This window comes from Loxodonta africana, chromosome 21 (genome assembly GCF_030014295.1).
Source record: "Loxodonta africana isolate mLoxAfr1 chromosome 21, mLoxAfr1.hap2, whole genome shotgun sequence".
Taxonomy (NCBI): Eukaryota; Metazoa; Chordata; class Mammalia; order Proboscidea; family Elephantidae; genus Loxodonta; species Loxodonta africana.
Window position 1 is genome coordinate 24,992,070 of NC_087362.1, and position 18,552 is coordinate 25,010,621.

Sequence of the window (18,552 nt, forward strand, 5' to 3'; positions counted from 1 at the left end):
TCTTCACAAATTCAATATTTTCTATGTTTATTATGATGCTGATTATTGGTCCAGTGTGAGGATTTTTTTTTTCTTTATGTGGATGTGCAATCCATACTGAAGGCTTCAGTCTTTGAACTTCAACGTTAAGTGCTTCAAGTCCTCTTCACTTTCAGAGAGCAAACTGGTGTCATTTGTACATTGAAGATTGTTAATAAGTCTTTCTCTAATTCTGGTAGCACATTTTCTTCATATAATACACCTTCTCAGATTATTTGTTCAACATACAGATTGAATAAATATAGTGAAAGGATAACACCCTGACACACACATTTCCTGATTTTAAAACTCTCAGGATCCCTTCGTTCTGTTTGAATGACTCCCTTTTAGTCTATGTGCAGGTTCTGTATGAGCACAATTAAGTGTTTTGGAATTCCCATTCTTCACAGTTATCAATAACTCATTATGAGCCACGCTGTCAAATGCCTTTGCATAGTTAATAAAACACAGGTAAATATCTTTCTTGTATTCTTTGCTTTCAGCCAGAAACCAACAGAGAAGAAAACAATCAGCATTGTGTAGTACACATTAGTTGTATTAAACATATTTGCTAGTTATTATTGGAATAGACAGACATGTACAAAGGAAAATAATCCACTAAATATTTGACAGGGTAAAAGAAAATGGAAGCAAAGAAAAAAACACTGATATTTTGATTGCTTTTATTGCAATGCAGTGGAATGCTCTATAAAATGCAGTTACATCAAATACATTGATTAAAAAAAATACATTGTCATCAAATCAAATCTGACTCATAGAGACCCTATATGCAAAAGCCAGAACCTGTGTAAGGTGCTAACCTGTCACAGGAGGAAAAGTCGCTGGGTGTTTATGAGGAAGGATTCTCAATAGAGAGTGATAGAAAAGTGGTAAGAACCCTGTCCAAGGCAAAACAAAACTTGCAAGACCCAGAAAATAAATGAATGAATGAATGAATAAATAAACAAATAAATAAAAGCTGTCTCATCGAATTCTGGCACTCACAGATTACACAATGTATATGTGTTTTGTGTATTTATGTATATTTATTCATATATTTATAAATATAAGTTGAATATGCTTATTTTCTTCTACTTCTATTATTCAGAGAGGGAAGAGTATTGGCGTATCCAAACGCAATGAAAATTTTTCTTTTTCTTTTTTCAGTTCATCTAGGTAGGCCTGTTTACCTTTTTTCCTTTTTTTTTTTTTTAACTTTTATTAAGCTTCAAGTGAACGTTTACAAATCCAATCAGTCTGTCACATATAAGTTTACATACATCTTACTCCGTACTCCCACTTGCTCTCCCCCTCTTGAGTCAGCCTTTTCAGTCTCTCCTTTCGTGAGAATTTTACCGATTTCCCTCTCTCTCTATCCTCCCATTCCCCCTCCAGACAAGAGTTGCCAACACAATCTCAAGTGTCCACCTGATATAATTAGCTCACTCTTCATCAGCATCTCTCTACCACCCGCTGACCAGTCCCTTTCATGTCTGAGGAGTTGTCTTCGGGGATGGTTCCTGTCCAGTGCCAACAGAAGGTCTGGGGAGCATGGCCGCCGGGATTCCTCTAGTCTCAGTCAGACCATGAAGTTTGGTCTTTTTATGAAAATTTGGGGTCTGCATCCCATTGATCTCCTGCTCCCTCAGGGGTCCTCTGCTGTGCTCCCTGTCAGGGCAGTCATCGATTGTGGCCGGGCACCAACTAGTTTTTCTGGTCTCAGGGTGATGTAGGTCTCTGGTTCATGTGGCCCTTTCTGTCTCATGGGCTCTTAGTTGTCGTGTGATCTTGGTGTTCTTCATTTTCCTTTGCTCCAGGTGGGTTGAGACCAATTGATGCATCTTAGATGGCCGCTTGTTAGCATTTAAGACCCCAGACGCCAGATTTCAAAGTGGGATGCAGAATGATTTCATAATAGAATTATTTTGCCAATTGACTTAGAAGTCCCCTCAAACCATGTTCCCCAGACCCCTGCCCCTGCTCCGCTGACCTTTGCAGCATTCATTTTATCCAGGAAACTTCTTTGTTTTTGGTCCAGTCCAATTGAGCTGACCTTCCATGTATTGAGTGTTGTCTTTCCCTTCACCTAAAGCAGTTCTTATCTACTGATTAAAAAATTATTCATTAAAAAACCCTCTCCCACCCTCCCTCCCTCCCCGCCTCGTAACCACAAAAGTATCTGTTCTTCTCAGGTTTACTATTTCTCAAGATCTTATAATAGTGGTCTTATACAATATTTGTCCTTTTGCTTCTGACTAATTTCACTCAGCATAATGCCTTCCAGGTTCCTCCATGTTATGAAATGTTTCAGAGATTCGTCACTGTTCTTTATCGATGCGTAGTATTCCATTGCGTGAATATACCACAATTTATTTACCCATTCATCCGTTGATGGACACCTTGGTTGCTTCCAAATTTTTGCTATTGTAAACAGAGCTGCAATAAACATGGGTGTGCATATATCTGTTTGTGTGAAGGCTCTTGTATCTCTAGGGTATATTCCAAGGAGTAGGATTTCTGGGTTGTATGGTAGTTCTATTTCTAACTGTTTAAGACAACGCCAGATAGATTTCCAAAGTGGTTGTACCATTTTACATTCCCACCAGCAGTGTATAAGAGTTCCAATTTCTCCGCAGCCTCTCTAACATTTATTATTTTGTGTTTTTTGGATTAATGCCAGCCTTGTTGGTGTGAGATGGAATCTCATCGTAGTTTTAATTTGCATTTCTCTAATGGCTAATGATCGAGAGCATTTTCTCCTGTATCTGTTGGCTGCCTGAATATCTTCTTTAGTGAAATGTGTGTTCATATCCTTTGCCCACTTTTTGATCGGGTTGTTTGTCTTTTTGTGGTTGAGTTTTGACAGAATCATGTAGATTTTAGAGATCAGGCGCTGGTCGGAGATGTCATAGCTGAAAATTCTTTCCCAGTCTGTAGGTGGTCTTTTTACTCTTTTGGAGAAGTCTTTAGATGAGCATAGATGTTTGATTTTTAGGAGCTCCCAGTTATCTGGTTTCTCTTCATCATTTTTGGTAATGTTTTGTATTCTGTTTATGCCTTGTATTAGGGCTTCTAAGGTTGTCCCTATTTTTTCTTCCATGATCTTTATCGTTTTAGTCTTTATGTTTAGGTCTTTGATCGACTTGGAGTTAGTTTTTGTGCATGGTGTAAGGTATGGGTCGTGTTTCATTTTTTTGCAAATGGATATCCAGTTATGCCAGCACTACTTGTTAAAAAGGCTATCTTTTCCCCAATTAACTGACTCTGGTCCTTTGTCAAATATCAGCTGCTCATACGTGGATGGATCTATATCTGGGTTCTCAATTCTGTTCCATTGGCCTATGTGCCTGTTGTTGTACCAGTACCAGGCTGTTTTGACTACTGTGGCTGTATAATAGGTTCTGAAATCAGGTAGAGTGAGACCTCCCACTTTCTTCTTCTTTTTCAGTAATGCTTTACTTATCCGAGGCTTCTTTCCCTTCCATATGAAGTTGCTGATTTGTTTCTGCAACACATTAAAAAATGACATTGGAATTTGGATCAGAAGTGCATTGTATGTATAGATGGCTTTTGGTAGAATAAACATTTTTACTATGTTAAGTCTTCCTATCCATCAGCAAGGTATGTTTTTCCACTTAAGTATGTCCTTTTGAATTTCTTGTAGTAGAGCTTTGTAGTTTTCTTTGTATAGGTCTTTTACATACTCGGTAAGATTTATTCCTAAGTATCTTATCTTCTTGGGGGCTACTGTGAATGGTATTGATTTGGTTATTTTCTCTTTGGTGTTCTTTTTGTTGATGTAGAGGAATCCAAGTGATTTTTGTATGTTTATTTTATAACCTGAGACTCTGCCAAACTCTTCTATTAGTTTCAGTAGTTTTCTGGAGGATTCCTTAGGGTTTTCTGTGTATAAGATCATGTCATCTGCAAATAGTGATAACTTTACTTCCTCCTTGCCAATCCGGATACCTTTTATTTCTTTGTCTAGCCTAATTGCCCTGGCTAGGACTTCCAGCACGATGTTGAATAAGAGTGGTGATAAAGGGCATCCTTGTCTGGTTCCCGTTCTCAAGGGAAATGCTTTCAGATTCTCTCCATTTAGGGTGATATTGGCTGTTGGCTTTGCATAGATGCCCTTTATGCCTGTTTACCTTTTGAAAGCTTACAACTTTATTTTAATGTAATGCCTTCTTATACGTAATAATCATCTTTTATTTGAAAGGGTGTTCTGTCTGAAAACAATATTGGTACTCAATATTTTTTTGACTCTATTTCATGGTAAGTTGTTATTAGGTGCTGTCGAGTCAGTTCTAACTAATAACCACTCTATGTACAACAGAACGAAACACTGCCAGGTCCTGCACCATCCTCACTACTGTTGTTATGCTTGAGCCCATCATTGCAGTCATGGTGTCAGTCCATCTTGTTCAGAGTCTTCCTCTTTTTCTCTGACCCTCTAAATTATCAAGCATGATGTTCTTCTCCAGGGACTGATCCCTACTGATATAAAATGTCCAAAGTATGTGAGGCATAGTCTTAGCATCTTTGCTTCTAAGCAGCATTCTGGTTGTACTTCCTCCAAGACAGATTTGTTTGTCCTTTTGGCAGTCGATGGTGTATTCATTATTCTTCACCAACACCACAAGTCAGAGGCATCAATTCTTCTGTCTTCCTCATTCATTGTCCAGCTTTCGCATGCATATGAGGTGATTGAAAACACCATGACTTGGGTCAGGTATACCTTAGTTTTCAAGGTGCTTTTTAACACTTGAAAGAAGTCTTTTGTACCAGATTTGCCCAATGCGATGTGTTGTTTGATTTCTTGACTGCTGCTTCCACGCATGTTGATTGTGGATTTAAGTAAAATAAAATCCTTGAAAACTTCAATCTTTTCTTCATTTATCATGATGTTGCTTATTGGTCCACTTGTTAGAATTTTTGTTTTCTATGTATCCCCATGTATCTGTCATTTTTTTGTACTGTGGTGACTTTTATGTTTTATGCTATTCATAAGGTTTTTATTGGCCAATTTTTTCAGGAGTAGACTGCTAAGTACTTCTTGCTGTTCTCTTATCATGGAGGCTCTACTGAAATGTGTCTAGCATCCTGCTGGAAGATGAGTCCCTCAGGTTGGAAGAGCTGCAACCTCAAAGTAGAGAAAACCTAAATAACATGGATGGAGTGAAGACTCCAGGAATTGATAGAATGTCAACTGAGATATTGTAACAAACAGATGCAGCCCTGGAAGTTCTCATTCACCTATGCCAAGGAATTGGGTGACAGCTACCTGGCCAACTGACTGGAAAAGATCCATATTTATTCCTATTCCAAGTAAAAATGATCCAACCAAAGGAGGAAATTATCGTACAGTATACTTAACATCACACACAAGTAAAATTTTGCTGAAGGTAATTCAAAACTATACCGACTGGTAAATACCAGAAATTCAAGTCAGGTTCAGAAGATGACATGAAACCAGGGATATCATTGCTGATGTCAGATGGATCCTGGCTGAAAGCAGAGAACACCAGAAAGATATTTACCTATGTTATATTGACTATACAAAGGCATTGAACTGTGTGGAACATAATAAATTATGGATAACATTGCAAAGAATGAGTAAATGGAAGATTTTTACCAACTTTTATAGTCTGAAATTGATCAAACATGAAATTAAGATGCATTGATAATTACTGGTGATTAGAATGTGAAAGTTGGCAACAAAGAAGAAGGATCAGTAGTAGGAAAATAGATCCTTGGTGATAGGAATGACACAAGAGAATGCATGATAGAATTTTGCAAGAGCAACGACATCATTACAAATGCGTTTTTTCAACAGCATAAATGCTGACTGTACACATGGACCAGACCAGATAGAACAAATACACAGGAATCACATCGACACCATCTGTGGAAAGAGTTAATGGAGATGCTCAATATTGTCAGTCAGACCAAGTCCAGGGGCCAACGGTGGAAGAAATCATCATTTGCTCATATGCAAGTACAAGTTGAAGCTGAAGACAATAAGAGAAAGTCCATGAGAACCAAAATATGACCTTAAGTATATCCTACATGAATTTAGAGACCCTCTCAAGAACAGATTTGATGGACTGAGCACTAATGATGGAATATCAGACAAGTTGTGAAATCACCAAAGGCATCATACATGAAGAAAGCAAAAGGTTACTAAAAAGACAAGAAAGAAAGAAAAGACTGAAATGGATGGCAGGAGAGACTCTGAAACTGGTCCTGGATTGTAGAGTAGCTAAAATGAAACGAAGAAATGATGAAGTAAAATAATTGAACAGAAGACTTCAAACAGCTGCCCCAGAAGGCAAAACAGAGTATTATAATGAAATGTACAAAGACCTGGAGTTAGAAATCAAAAGAGAAGAACATGTTCCACATTTCTCAAGCTGAAAGAACTGAAGGAAAAATTCAAGCCTTGAGTTACATTATTGAATGATTCTATGGGGAAAACTATTGAACCACGTGAGACACATTAAAAGAAAATAGAAGGAATACACAGATTCATTGTATACCAAAAAGAATTGGGTGGCATTCAACCATTTCAGGAGGTAGCATATGATCAAGAACAGATGGTACTGAAGGAAGGAGTTCAAGCTGCAATGAAGGGAATGATGAAAAACAGTTCTCCAGGAATTGATGGACTACCAATTGAGACTTTGCAAAAAATGGATGCAGTGTTTGAGGTGCTCACTCTATGCCAGGAAACTTGGAAGAGGGTTATCTGGCCAACCAACTGGAAGAGAGCCATATTTGTGCCCATTCCAAATAAATGTGATCCAACCAAATGCAGAAATTATTGAGCAATATCATTAATATCACACACAAGTAAAATTTTGCTGAAGATCATACAAAAGCAGTTGTAGCAGTACATCAAGAGCAAACTGCTAGAAATTCAAGCCAGATGCAGAAGAGATATGGGACATGGAATATCATTGCTGAAGTCAAATGGATCTTGACTGAAAGCAGAGAATACCAGAATGATGTTACCTGTTATTTATTGACTATGTAAGAGCATTTGACTGTGTGGATCATAACAAATTATGAATAATACCAGGAAAAATGGGAATTCCAGAACACTTATTCATGACGAACCTCTATATGAATTAAGAGGCAATCCTTCGAACAGAACTAGAGGATACCGTGTGATTTAAAGTCAGGAAAGATGTGCATCAGGGTTGTATCCTTTCACCATAACTATTGAATTTGTGTGTTGTGTAAGTAATCAAAGAAATTGGACTATGTGAAGAACATGCATCAGGATTGGAGGAAGACTCATTAACCTGCAATATGCAGATGACACAACCTTCCTTGCTGAAAGTGAAGAGGACTTGAAGAACTTACTGGTAAGTATTATTGGCTACAGCCTTCATTATGTTTTGCAGCTCAACATAAAGAGAAAAAAAAATCCTCACAAATGGACCAACAAGCAGCATATGATAAAAGGAGAAAAGATTGAAGTTATCAAGGATTTCATTTTACTTGGATCCACAATCAACGAATTGTGGAAGCCAAAGACAGAACAAAACAGAACAAAAACCCATTGCCATTGAGTCAATTCTGACTTATAGCAACCCTATACGACAGAATAGATCTGTCCCATATGGTTTTCAATGAGCAGCTGGTGCATTTGTACTGCCAACATTTTGATTAGCAGCCAAACGCTTAGCACCACCAGGGCCCATGAAAACAGCAGTCAAGAAATTAAACATCATATTGCATTGGGGAAATCTGTTGCAAATGCCTCTTTAAAAAGTTAAAAAAGCATAAATATCACTTTGAAGTCTAAAGTGTGCCAGACTCAAACCATTTTCAATCAACTCATATGCATGTAAAAGCTGAATAATGAATAAGGAAGACCAATGAAAAACTGATGCCTTTGAAACTTGGTGTTTGTGAAGAATATTGTCTATATCATGGACTGCCAGAAGAAGGAACAAAGTTGCCACGGAAGAAAGTACAGCTCGAATGCTCCTTAGAAGCAAGGATGGTGAGACTGTCTCACTTACTTTGAACATGTTATCAGGAAGGACTAGCCCCTGGAGAAGGACATCAGGCTTGGTAAAGTAGAAGGTCAGTGAAAAAGAGGAAGACCCACAATGAGGTGTATTGTCACAGTAGCTGCAAGAATGATCTTAAGCATAACAAAGATTGTGAGGATGGTGCAGGAGCAGGTAGTGTTTCATTCTGTTGTATATAGGGTCACTATAAGTCAGAACCATTTTGACAGCACCTAACAATAACATATATATTGAAAGTCACTTTCTTATAAACAACATATTGCTGGTTTTGATTTTTTTATCCAATATGGCAATCATTTTTTTAATGGTAATTTTATAGTATTTCCACTCAAAATTATTTCTCTTAAGCTGTATTCTCTAGAGTAAAACCAGTGAAGTGAGTGTATGTATACATATATATGTATATACATAAATATTTATATACAGAGAGAGATTTATCTCAAAGAAACAGCACACACACTTGTAGAAGCTGGCAAGTCCAAAGCCCAAGTGTGTTAGGTATCAGCCTGATGTTTCGTCCTGACTCACATAGCTGCAGGGGCTAACAACCCCTTGAAAAGTAGGTCAGCTAATACGGCAATTGTTCTCTCAAAGACTGTGGAGGATGATGCATCCCTAGATCCATAGGCAATATGACAGACCACTGACTCAGGTTTCAAGAACCTGAAGTCAGGTGGTGAAGAACTGGATGCAGAATCAAAAGCAAGGGAGCTTTGCCAGAACATTTGTATATATACTGGATGCAGGCCACACCCCCAAGTAAACTCCCTTTTCAAAGGTTCGGCCAATCACATTGTATTGGAAAAGTCTTACTTGTGCCTAACATGAAAAAACTAACATGCATAAAACCAAAATGCACTAGCCCCATCTGCATCACAGATTTTATAAGTGAAGAAAACAAAACTATTTGATACACACTTACAAGGAAGGAATACTCATAACAATTGTACTCCTCATTTCCGCAGTTGGTATCGTGGTCATAGCTGGTATTTAGAACTACCTTCTTCCAGTACCCATTCTGTATTCCATTTACTCTCAGCAAGTATCTCAGCTGTTCATGGTTCTGTGCCTGGTAGGGTGAACCAAACCTTCATTCCTGAAGGTTCTGTGCCATTAATAGTCCTGTGAGATTTGGGTTGCTGTAGTATTCCATTGACTTTAATCACTGGGCATGCTGTACTAGGAAATGACCTAAGGGATTACCTGTGTTCCACACACTCTCTTCTTTAACTCCAATATGTAATATCAATCTAATTTCCCCTTGGTAATCAGGATCAATCACGCCACTAGTATGGTAACTCCCTTCTTTGCCTCTTAATCCAGAGCCATGAAGAGCCCAAAGTGGCCAGGTGGTACACTTAACTTCTGGTTTGGTGGAAACAGTATTGTGTCCCAAGGTGAGAATATTACTCCCTTTGGAAGGAAGACCTCTCAACTCGCAGAGCTTAGGATCACGGAGACAGGACAGAAAAATTTTGAGAGTGGGTCACTAGGTGTAATAGTGAGTGGTGCTACTCGCATTTCTACCCACTGGTTCCTGGACCCATGAAGCCTGGCTATTGGAGAAACAGCGCCATGTATCGGGCACTGGTTTAGAGGACATACAGCATCCTGAGGAACACTGCCTCAACTGTGCAAAGTACCACCACCTAGTGCACCATAACTGTGTCTTTAGAAGGCCATTCCATCATGCTATCAAGCCAGCTACTTCAGGATAGTGAGGAACATAGTAAGACCAGATAATTCTATGAGCCTGGGCCCATTACCACACTTCATTTGCTGTGAAGTGAGTTCCATGATCCAAGACAATGAGATGTGGTATGCCATGACTCCAAGTAAGGCATTCTGTGAGATCACAGATGTTAGCTTTGGCAGAAGCATGGTGTGCAGGGAAGGCAAATTCATATCCAGACTAAGTGTCTATCCCAGTAAGAATGAAACACTATTCCTTCCATGATGGAAATGTGATCAAACTGCCACCAGGTTACTGGCTGTTCATCTTGAGAAATGGTGCTATTTGGGGGACTCAGTGTTGGTCTCTACTGCTGGGAGACAGGGAACTCAGCAGTGGCTGTTGTCAAGTTGACCTTGGTAAGTGAAAATGCGTGTTGCTCATCTCATGCATAACTTCTATAACTGCCACCATGGCTGCTTTGTTCATGAGCTTATTGGGCAATGACAGGAGTGGATGGGAAAAGAGGATGACTGGTTTCCCCAGAATACATCACCCTATTCTTTACTAATTAAGCTAAAGTATTATTTGTTTGGAAACCCTGGTGGTATAGTGGTTAAGTGGTACGGTTGCTAACCAAAGGGTCGGCAATTCGAATCTGCCAGGCGGTCCTTGGAAATTCCACAGGGGCAGTTCTACTCTGTCCTATAGGGTCGCTATGAGTTGGAATCAGCTCGACGACACTGGGGTATTTTTACCCACTTGATTGTTGAAGTCCTCCTCGGCCAAGGTCATACTTTGATAGGCATTCACATCGCACATAAATATTTTTCACTTCTTTGGCTGATTTAGAGATGTCTATCCACATATCCCCTGCCCATAACTCCTAGTCACCAATTTTCTAATCATATTCCTTCACAGTCCCTGACCATCCAGCCAAACCAATGGCCACAGCCCATGAATAAGTATATAATTACACATCTGCACATTTCCTTTTTCAAGCAAAGTGAACAACCAGGTGTACTTCTCAAAGTTCTTCCCATTGGGAAGGTTTCCCTTCTTTACTGTCCTTCAGGAAGATCCCATAAAGGAGCTACAGTGCTGCTGCTGTCAACTTTTGAGTGGTACCTGTGTATGACACAGAACTATCTATAAACTAGGCTCAAGTGTTCTTATCCTCAGTCAACTGACCATAAGGAATCCTCCATAAGGCCATAGGAGCAGACTGGGAGGGGAAGGGTAAAGGGACAGAAATGAAGACCATGGACATTTTGGCCACTTCCTCATGTGCCTTACTTGTGCCTTCATATCGTACTCGGGCCTGATCTTATATATACCACCTGCATTTAATGATGAAGTGCTGCTCTGCTAGTCCAATTTTGTGACTCTATGGCACAAACAACAACCAGTTCATGGCCACATGTGTCTTGGTGGCCCATGGTTTAGTGATCAGTCTCTACTAAGGCTGAGTAAGAAGCTAAAACCTGTTTCTTTAAAGGAGAATGGTTATCTGCAGAGAATGGCAAGGAATTGCTCCAAAATCTCATGGATCTGTGCTGTGATTAGCCAACAGGGGCCTGTCAAAGAATTGATGAAGATAAAGACAAATATGCAGCCAAATGGGTAATGATGAAGATGCTGCCAAACAGCATCTTTAACTGCCACTTACACTTTAGGCATCATTGGATTAGCTGGATCATATGGCCAAATGGCAGAGCATTCCTTGCATGGCAGCCTGAACCTGTTGCAAAGCCGTCTCTTATTCTGGGCCTCACTCAACACTTGCAGCTTTTTGAGTTACGTGCTAAGTAGGCCACAGTAGCTCACCCCAATGAGGGATATGTTGACTCCAAAATACAAAGTGGCCCACCAGGCTTTGTGCCTCCTTTTTAGTTGGAGAGGCCAGATCCAATAACTTATCCTTCACTTTAGAAGGACTGTCTCCACATGCCCCACATACCAGACCTCTAGAAATTTCACTGAGGTGGAATAATTCAATCTACAGGACATTATTTTCACATAGGGCTTGAGAACATGGCAATCTGCTCTCACATGGCTTTTGAACGATCTTCAGCAAAATTTTTTGTGCATGTGATATTAATGATATTGTCTGATAATTTCCAAATTCTGTAGGATCACTTTTCTTGGCAATAGGCATAAATATGGATCTCTAACAGCAGGTTGAGCAGGTAGCTGTCTTTCAAATTTCTTGGTATAAACAAGTGGGCCCTTCCAGAGCTGCATTCATTTGTTGAAACGTCTCAGTTGGTATTCTGTCAATTCCTGAAGCCTTGTTTTTCACCAATGTCTTCAGCGCAGCTTGGACTTCTTCCTTCAGTACCATCAGTTCCTGATGATATGTTACCTCCTGAAAGTCCCAGGAGTCCCTTCCTACATGCCTTCCCTGAAACCCAGAGGCAGAGAGGGACATGCCCTGATGAATGGCTGATACATGTACACAGGGAGACAGACATGTAAATGTGGACCCTTCCCTGCTTATGAAAAGCAGATGTTCCCCTGTCTCTACAGGTTCTGGAGGATCTGCCTCAGTGTCCACAACATAGGGACACACCTGGGATTCCATTCTTATCACTGTCAAAGGTAATGCCTGTTCTGCCTCAGGTCAGCTGCGATTGCTCCACGTGGGACTGTTCTCAGTATGTGTTCTCTGTGTGCGTATATCCTGTGTGAAGTTCACCTGGTGGAATCAGTGGAAGATGTGACTCAGCCTGAGGGTCCTCTGAGGGTCTCCTGCAAACCGTCTGGATTCCACTTCACTGACTATGGCATGCAGTGTGTCTGCCAGGTTCCAGGGAGGGACTGGGGTGCGTGATAAAAGTGAGTAAAACAAGTGGAAAGAATTAATATTACTTTCCGTCAACTCAAAGAAGATTCAAAATCGCCAGGGATAACCCTTAAAATGTTCAGCCTGAAACCTGAGGACATGGCCCTGTATTACTGTACCACAGGCACAGTGAGGAGAAGTTAGCGTCAGCCCAGACATACATGTCTCTGACTAGAGCTGTTATCAGGTATATCAGTCTTGGAGTCCATTCACTTTTCTTGTATGAGTTCAGCTCAGGCATCCAGGTAGCTGATTATAAAGTGTGTGGTACAGGCTTTGTCCTACAGTCTTAGAGGGGCAGGGGTGATTGGTGTATGTATCGGTATCTGATTGCAGCAGGGGGTTTCACTCTGAACAAGGGAGGGGGCTGAGAACTGACCCCCAAGTGTCTCTGAGGAAAGCATGTCCCTGTTCTCTGCAGCGTGCAGGTGGGTGGGTTCTGCAGATGGACCATGGGAACCTAACGTTTCTGTTTATTAGGGCTGGGAGGTACCAATTATCCTTGGACCCCTGTCGCAGGTGGCTGGGTGACCTGAGTGGAGCTACTAGTCCTTGGGCCCCTGATGTGGGTAGGTGAGGTCCCTGTTTAACAGGCAAAGCAATGTCAAACATCAAATACCCAACTCTTCACTGCACAGCTGAAACGGCTGGAGTCTGCCAACAAGGGCCTAATCTTCTAAGCCCACACAGGTCCATGCAGATGGGAAAGGTGCTCAGCATCCCTGGACTGTTTATGCCTAGACAGGAGCTGCTTCTGTCCTGAGGTCCCCTGGTTAGTGGCATTGGCAAATTATCTTAGCAATTTTTTTCCTTCTCTTGGACCTAGAGGATGGCTTTAGATGCTCAACAGGGCCTATATCAGGCCCAGGGATTTCAGCCACTGAAGCCAGCTTAGAGGTGGGGTGTGCAGTAAAATATACTCAATATACTTAGCTTTTGAGGAGAACACTGTTCTTCTCAGGTTCTGGAGGTGTGAGTAGCCTGTGTGGCTGGCTGCTTCTCCCTGAGGAAACCCCGATGGAACACTAGTACCAGCCCACAGCTCCAGAAATGGTGCCTGAGGGCTCCCCAGGATTCAGGTCCGGTAACTCCTCTCCACTTCTGAATGGTCTTTTCCTGCCCTTGCCCCTCAGTTCGTTTTCTAAGCTTGCCTTTGATCCTCAGGGCTCCTGGCTTGTCATGAATATACTCATCTTAGTTGTTTTTTTGAATCTTTGTTGCAAAGAGGGCTCACTGGAAACTTCTGTATATTCTGCCATCTTGGCTCCACCTCCCTTGTTGAGGATTGACGGTATCTAAATGTAGATTTGATTTTCCATTTCTCGAATGGTTAGTGATCATGATCATTTCCTAAAACGTCTGTTAGCCACCTGAATGCCATCTTTGGTTCACTCTATGACGTGTGATTTCTTCCTTGAGCCATTGGTATTTTAATATTTTATTGCTTAATTTTCATATATTTGTGTATTTTCCCTTTTTTCTGATATAGACTTGTAGCTTCACTCCTTTTGGTAAGGAAAAATACTTTGAATGATTTCAGTAGATTTTTAAATTTATAAATCTTGCTCTGTGACGTAATATGTGGTCTGTCCTGGGGAATGATCCAACTGCCCTGGAGTAGAATGTATATTAATCTGAGAAGTTGGACTACATGAAGAAGAACACAACAACAGGTTTTGAGGGAGAATCATTAATAAGCTGTGATATGCAGATGAAACAACCTTCCTTGCTGAAAGTGAAGAGGACTTGAAGCACTTATTGATGAAGATAAAAGATCACAGCCTTCAGTATGGATTACGCCTCAACATAGAGAAAACAAAAATCTTCACAACTGGATCAATAAACAATATGATGACAAACTGAGAAAATACTGAAGTTACCAAAAATTTCATTTTACTTGGATCCACAATCAACATCCTTGGAAGTAGCAGTCAGGAAATCCAACTTCATATTGCATTGGACAAATCTTCTGCAAAAGACTTCTTTAAAATATTCAAAAGGAATAAATAAATAAATACCTTTGAGGACTAAGGTACTCCTGACCCAAGCCATGGTATTTTCTGTCACCTTATAGGCATGCTGTTTTAGTTATCTAGTGCTGCTATAACAGAAATACCACAAGTTGATGCCTTCAGAAAAGAGAAATTTATTTTCTCACACTCTAGTAGGCTGCAATGTCCAAATTCAGGGCATTAGCTCCAGGAAAAGGCTTTGTCTTCTCTGTTGGCTCTGAAGGAAAGTCCTTGTCATCAGCCTTCCCCAGTTGAGGAGATTTTCAGCACAGGGACCCCAGGTCCAAAGGACAGACTAGGCTTCCAGTGTTTCTTTCGACTCTCTGCTTGCTTCTGCCTTCTATATCTCAGAAAAACTTGACTCAAGACCACCTAATCTTGTAGATTGAGTCCTGCCTACTTAACATAACTGCTTCTAATCCTGCCTCGTTAACATGCCTCATTAACATTATAAGAACCCAAAAAATATTTACAACTCATAAGAAAATCACTTCAGTTGACAAAATGGTGGACAAGTTGATATACAACTTTAGGGGGATACAATTCAACCCATAACACATGTGAAAATTGGGCAACTGATAAGGAAGTTTGAAGAAGAATTGACACTTTTCAATTATGGTGTTGGCAAAAATACTGAATATACCATGGACTGCCAGAAAAACGAATAAGTCTGTCCTGGAAGAACTATAGCCAGAGTGCTCAAGGGAGATGAAGATTACGATATTTCATCTCGTGTGTTTTGGGTAAGTTATCAGGAGGAATCAGTCCCTGGATAGGGACATCATGCTTGGTAAAGTAGAGGGTAATTAAAAAGAGGAAGACCCTCAACAAGATAGATTGACACAGTGGCTGCAACAATGGGCTCAAGCATAACAACTGTTGTGAGAATAGCACAGGACTGGACAGTATTTTGTCGTACATAGAGTCTCTATGAGTCCTAACCAACTCAATGGCATCTAACAACAACAAAGGAAAGTATATCATGCTGTTGTTTGGTAGAGTGTTTTATATGTCTGATCAGTGTAGTTGTTTTTTTTTTTTTTTCAGGTCCTCTGTTTCCTTGTTGATCTTCTTTCTAGATGATCTGCCCAATACTGTAAGCAGTGTATTGAAGTCTCCAACTATTACTCTAGTGGTATATACTTAACTCTTCAATTCTATTAGTGTTTACCTTGTGTATTTAGGAGCTCAGATGTTGGGGCATATATTTATGAATTTATGATTCTTCATTAATTGATACTTTCATCACTACATAGTCTTCACCTTTATGTTTTCCAGCAGATATTGTCCAAATGCCTATTTTGTCTGATATTAAGATTGCCATCTCAGCTCCCTTTGGTTATTTTTTGCATGGGACATTTTTCCATCCTCCACTTTGAACCTATTTGTGTCCTTGGCTCTAAGGTGTGTTTCTTGTATTCCCCTTATTTTTAAACGACAATTTTGCTAGGTAAAGAATTCTTGGTTGGCGATTGTTTTCCTTTAATATTTTATATACGCTGCTCCGTTCTCTTCTGGCTTCCAGGATTTCTGGGGAGAAATCCACAATAATACTTATGAAGGACAGAAGGACACTTAATATGTTATAGTATGCTTTTTTTCTTGCCACTTTCAGAATTCTCTCCCTGTCTTTAGTTTTCAAGAATTTTATTACAATGTGTTGTAGTGTAGCCCTTTATATATTTCTTCTGTTTGGAATTTGTGTAGCTTCCTGCCTTTTCAGACTTGGATTCTTAATCATATCTGGGAAACACTCTATTATCCCTTGGAGATATATACAAAAAAAAGAAAAAAAATTGGAGATATATATACATACATAGAAACCCTGGTGGCTTAGTGGTTAAGAGCTACGGCTCCTAACCAAAGGGTTGGCAGTTTGAATCCACCAGGCCCTTCTTGGAAACTCTGTGGGGCTGTTCAGTTCTGTCCTATAGGGTTGCTGTGAGTCAGAATCGACTCAACTGGGTTTGGTCTTGGTTTGGTATATATATTCTTTTACTAATATCATGATGCTATGGAATTCCAAAAATTCTAATGTTAGCTTTTGTAATTTAATCGCACATTTCCATTAGGGTTTGTTTACTTGTCCTTGTCTTGTTACTCTTGAATTTAATAAGTTCAGCTACACTGTCTTCCTGGTCACTTATTCTATCTCTTGTCTGCTTGAATTTATTGTTTCTTTTGTGTGGTGGAGTGTTTTATATGCCTGTTCACTTTATGATCTTCCCTCATGGGTGACCCAGTACAGGCTCTACTGGGGTCCCTAATTTTGAGTAGGAAGCCAGTTTTTTCCCCCACTGTGTGGCCTATTTGAGATATTTTTATCACTCTGGCTGATGGAAGAGTCACACAGCTTCTCAGTGTACCTAGGTCCTACTGGTTAACATTTTCTGGTCTTAGCGAGGTTCAGTAGCACTCACTTACAGTGTCTCAACTTCCCAGTGGACCTAGCTAAGTCCTTGACCTGTCAATTATCACAGCCAATCCTCAAAACCTATATTGGACTACACTTTCCTCAGTTTAGCTCCTGTCCTGTGTTCTTTGTTCAAGATGCCCTCTGTCCCCATCCCAAAATAGTCACAGTGGGACAAGTCTTCTGGATGCTAGTGGCCAGAAACTCCCAGCTTCTCTGCTGACCCTCTACTCCTCTCCCCTGTTTTAGGACTTACCTCAACTCTCCAGCACTTCAACTGTCCTCCAGAGCTCTGAGATCTCAGTCTGTGCTTGTTTTTATTCATTGTTCAGTGGGCTAATTGAAGGGGAATAAATGGGAATGATTGTTTACTCCTACATCTTGCCCAGCATCCCCACGTAGACTAAGCATTAACTATACCGAAACCTAGTGCTCAAATGAAGTTTATGTGGTCACATAGATGAAAATTTAACTTACCATTTAGTATATCTTCAAGGTTGAAACTTTCAATTGGTTGCCATAGAGAGTGGCCATATAACTGCACAATGAAATTATTTTTTTTGGTGTTTTATCATAGCTGATTAATTCAAAACCCCTTCCTTCTTTCCTGCCATCCCATCTAGGGTCTGTATTATGGTGTACCTTTAAGTCCTCAAATTTAAGGAATATTATATAACTGAATGTTATGATGTTTCACATGAGAAGACAAAGCAATATTAAAAAACAAAACAAAAACACAGCCTTCAAATATTTTAGAGAATGTTTAAATGACTTGAAGAATTTAAAGGAAGCTGAAGGGGTGGACGTTATACATCTTGCATTCATACCTATATTTATAGTTTTACGATTTCTAGTAGTTTTATCAGTGAGTAAAACTATTTGAAATTTTGTGATAAATGTCTACTTATTGTACTCAAAGCAATTTTTCTTTACACTCTCACTATACTATATGAAATAGTTGGATTTGCCTCACCTTTGCACTTACTTAAGTTACAATATTAAAAACAGTGAAATCTGCCATTATATAATGACATCTTTTCTAAACACTTTTCCAGAATTACCTCTCTGAATCATGGTAGGTGCTCAGCAGGGGCAGCAGAGTCAGTCTTGAGGGACAAGAAGGCTTTAGAGATTGAAACTAAACTCAGACATTAATTCCTTCCCCAGTGGGTGCTGAGAAATATCTGGCGAATGACTTCAACATCATAGGGGTCAATTAGCTATTGAGTAACTGACCACATATTACGGTAGAGGGAGATGTGGAGAAGCCATGGGGCTAGCTCAGGACATTACATCTACAGCTCTCCTGTCATTGACTCTTTTCTCAATGTGAAAAATTGCATAGAAAGTGAGTTAATCACTATATACTGAGTGTTCAGCTATATTCTGGTCCATAATAGAAGTGTCCAGGTTCTATGGAGCTTCCTTTGCAGAGACCTCTTGCTTGACAATATGGTACTTGCCTCCAAGGACAGACCCATATTTCTTGATTTCTGAATGACATTACTGCTTGTACATCCTCACACCAGTTTCTTTTTATCTGT

The 18,552-nt window shown here is 39.9% G+C and overlaps 1 pseudogene; it reads left to right on the forward strand.

The window, feature by feature from the left end:
- The window catches only part of LOC100666956 (putative V-set and immunoglobulin domain-containing-like protein IGHV4OR15-8), a 35,630-nt pseudogene that overhangs the window by 2,918 nt on the left and 14,160 nt on the right, over window positions 1-18,552 (forward strand).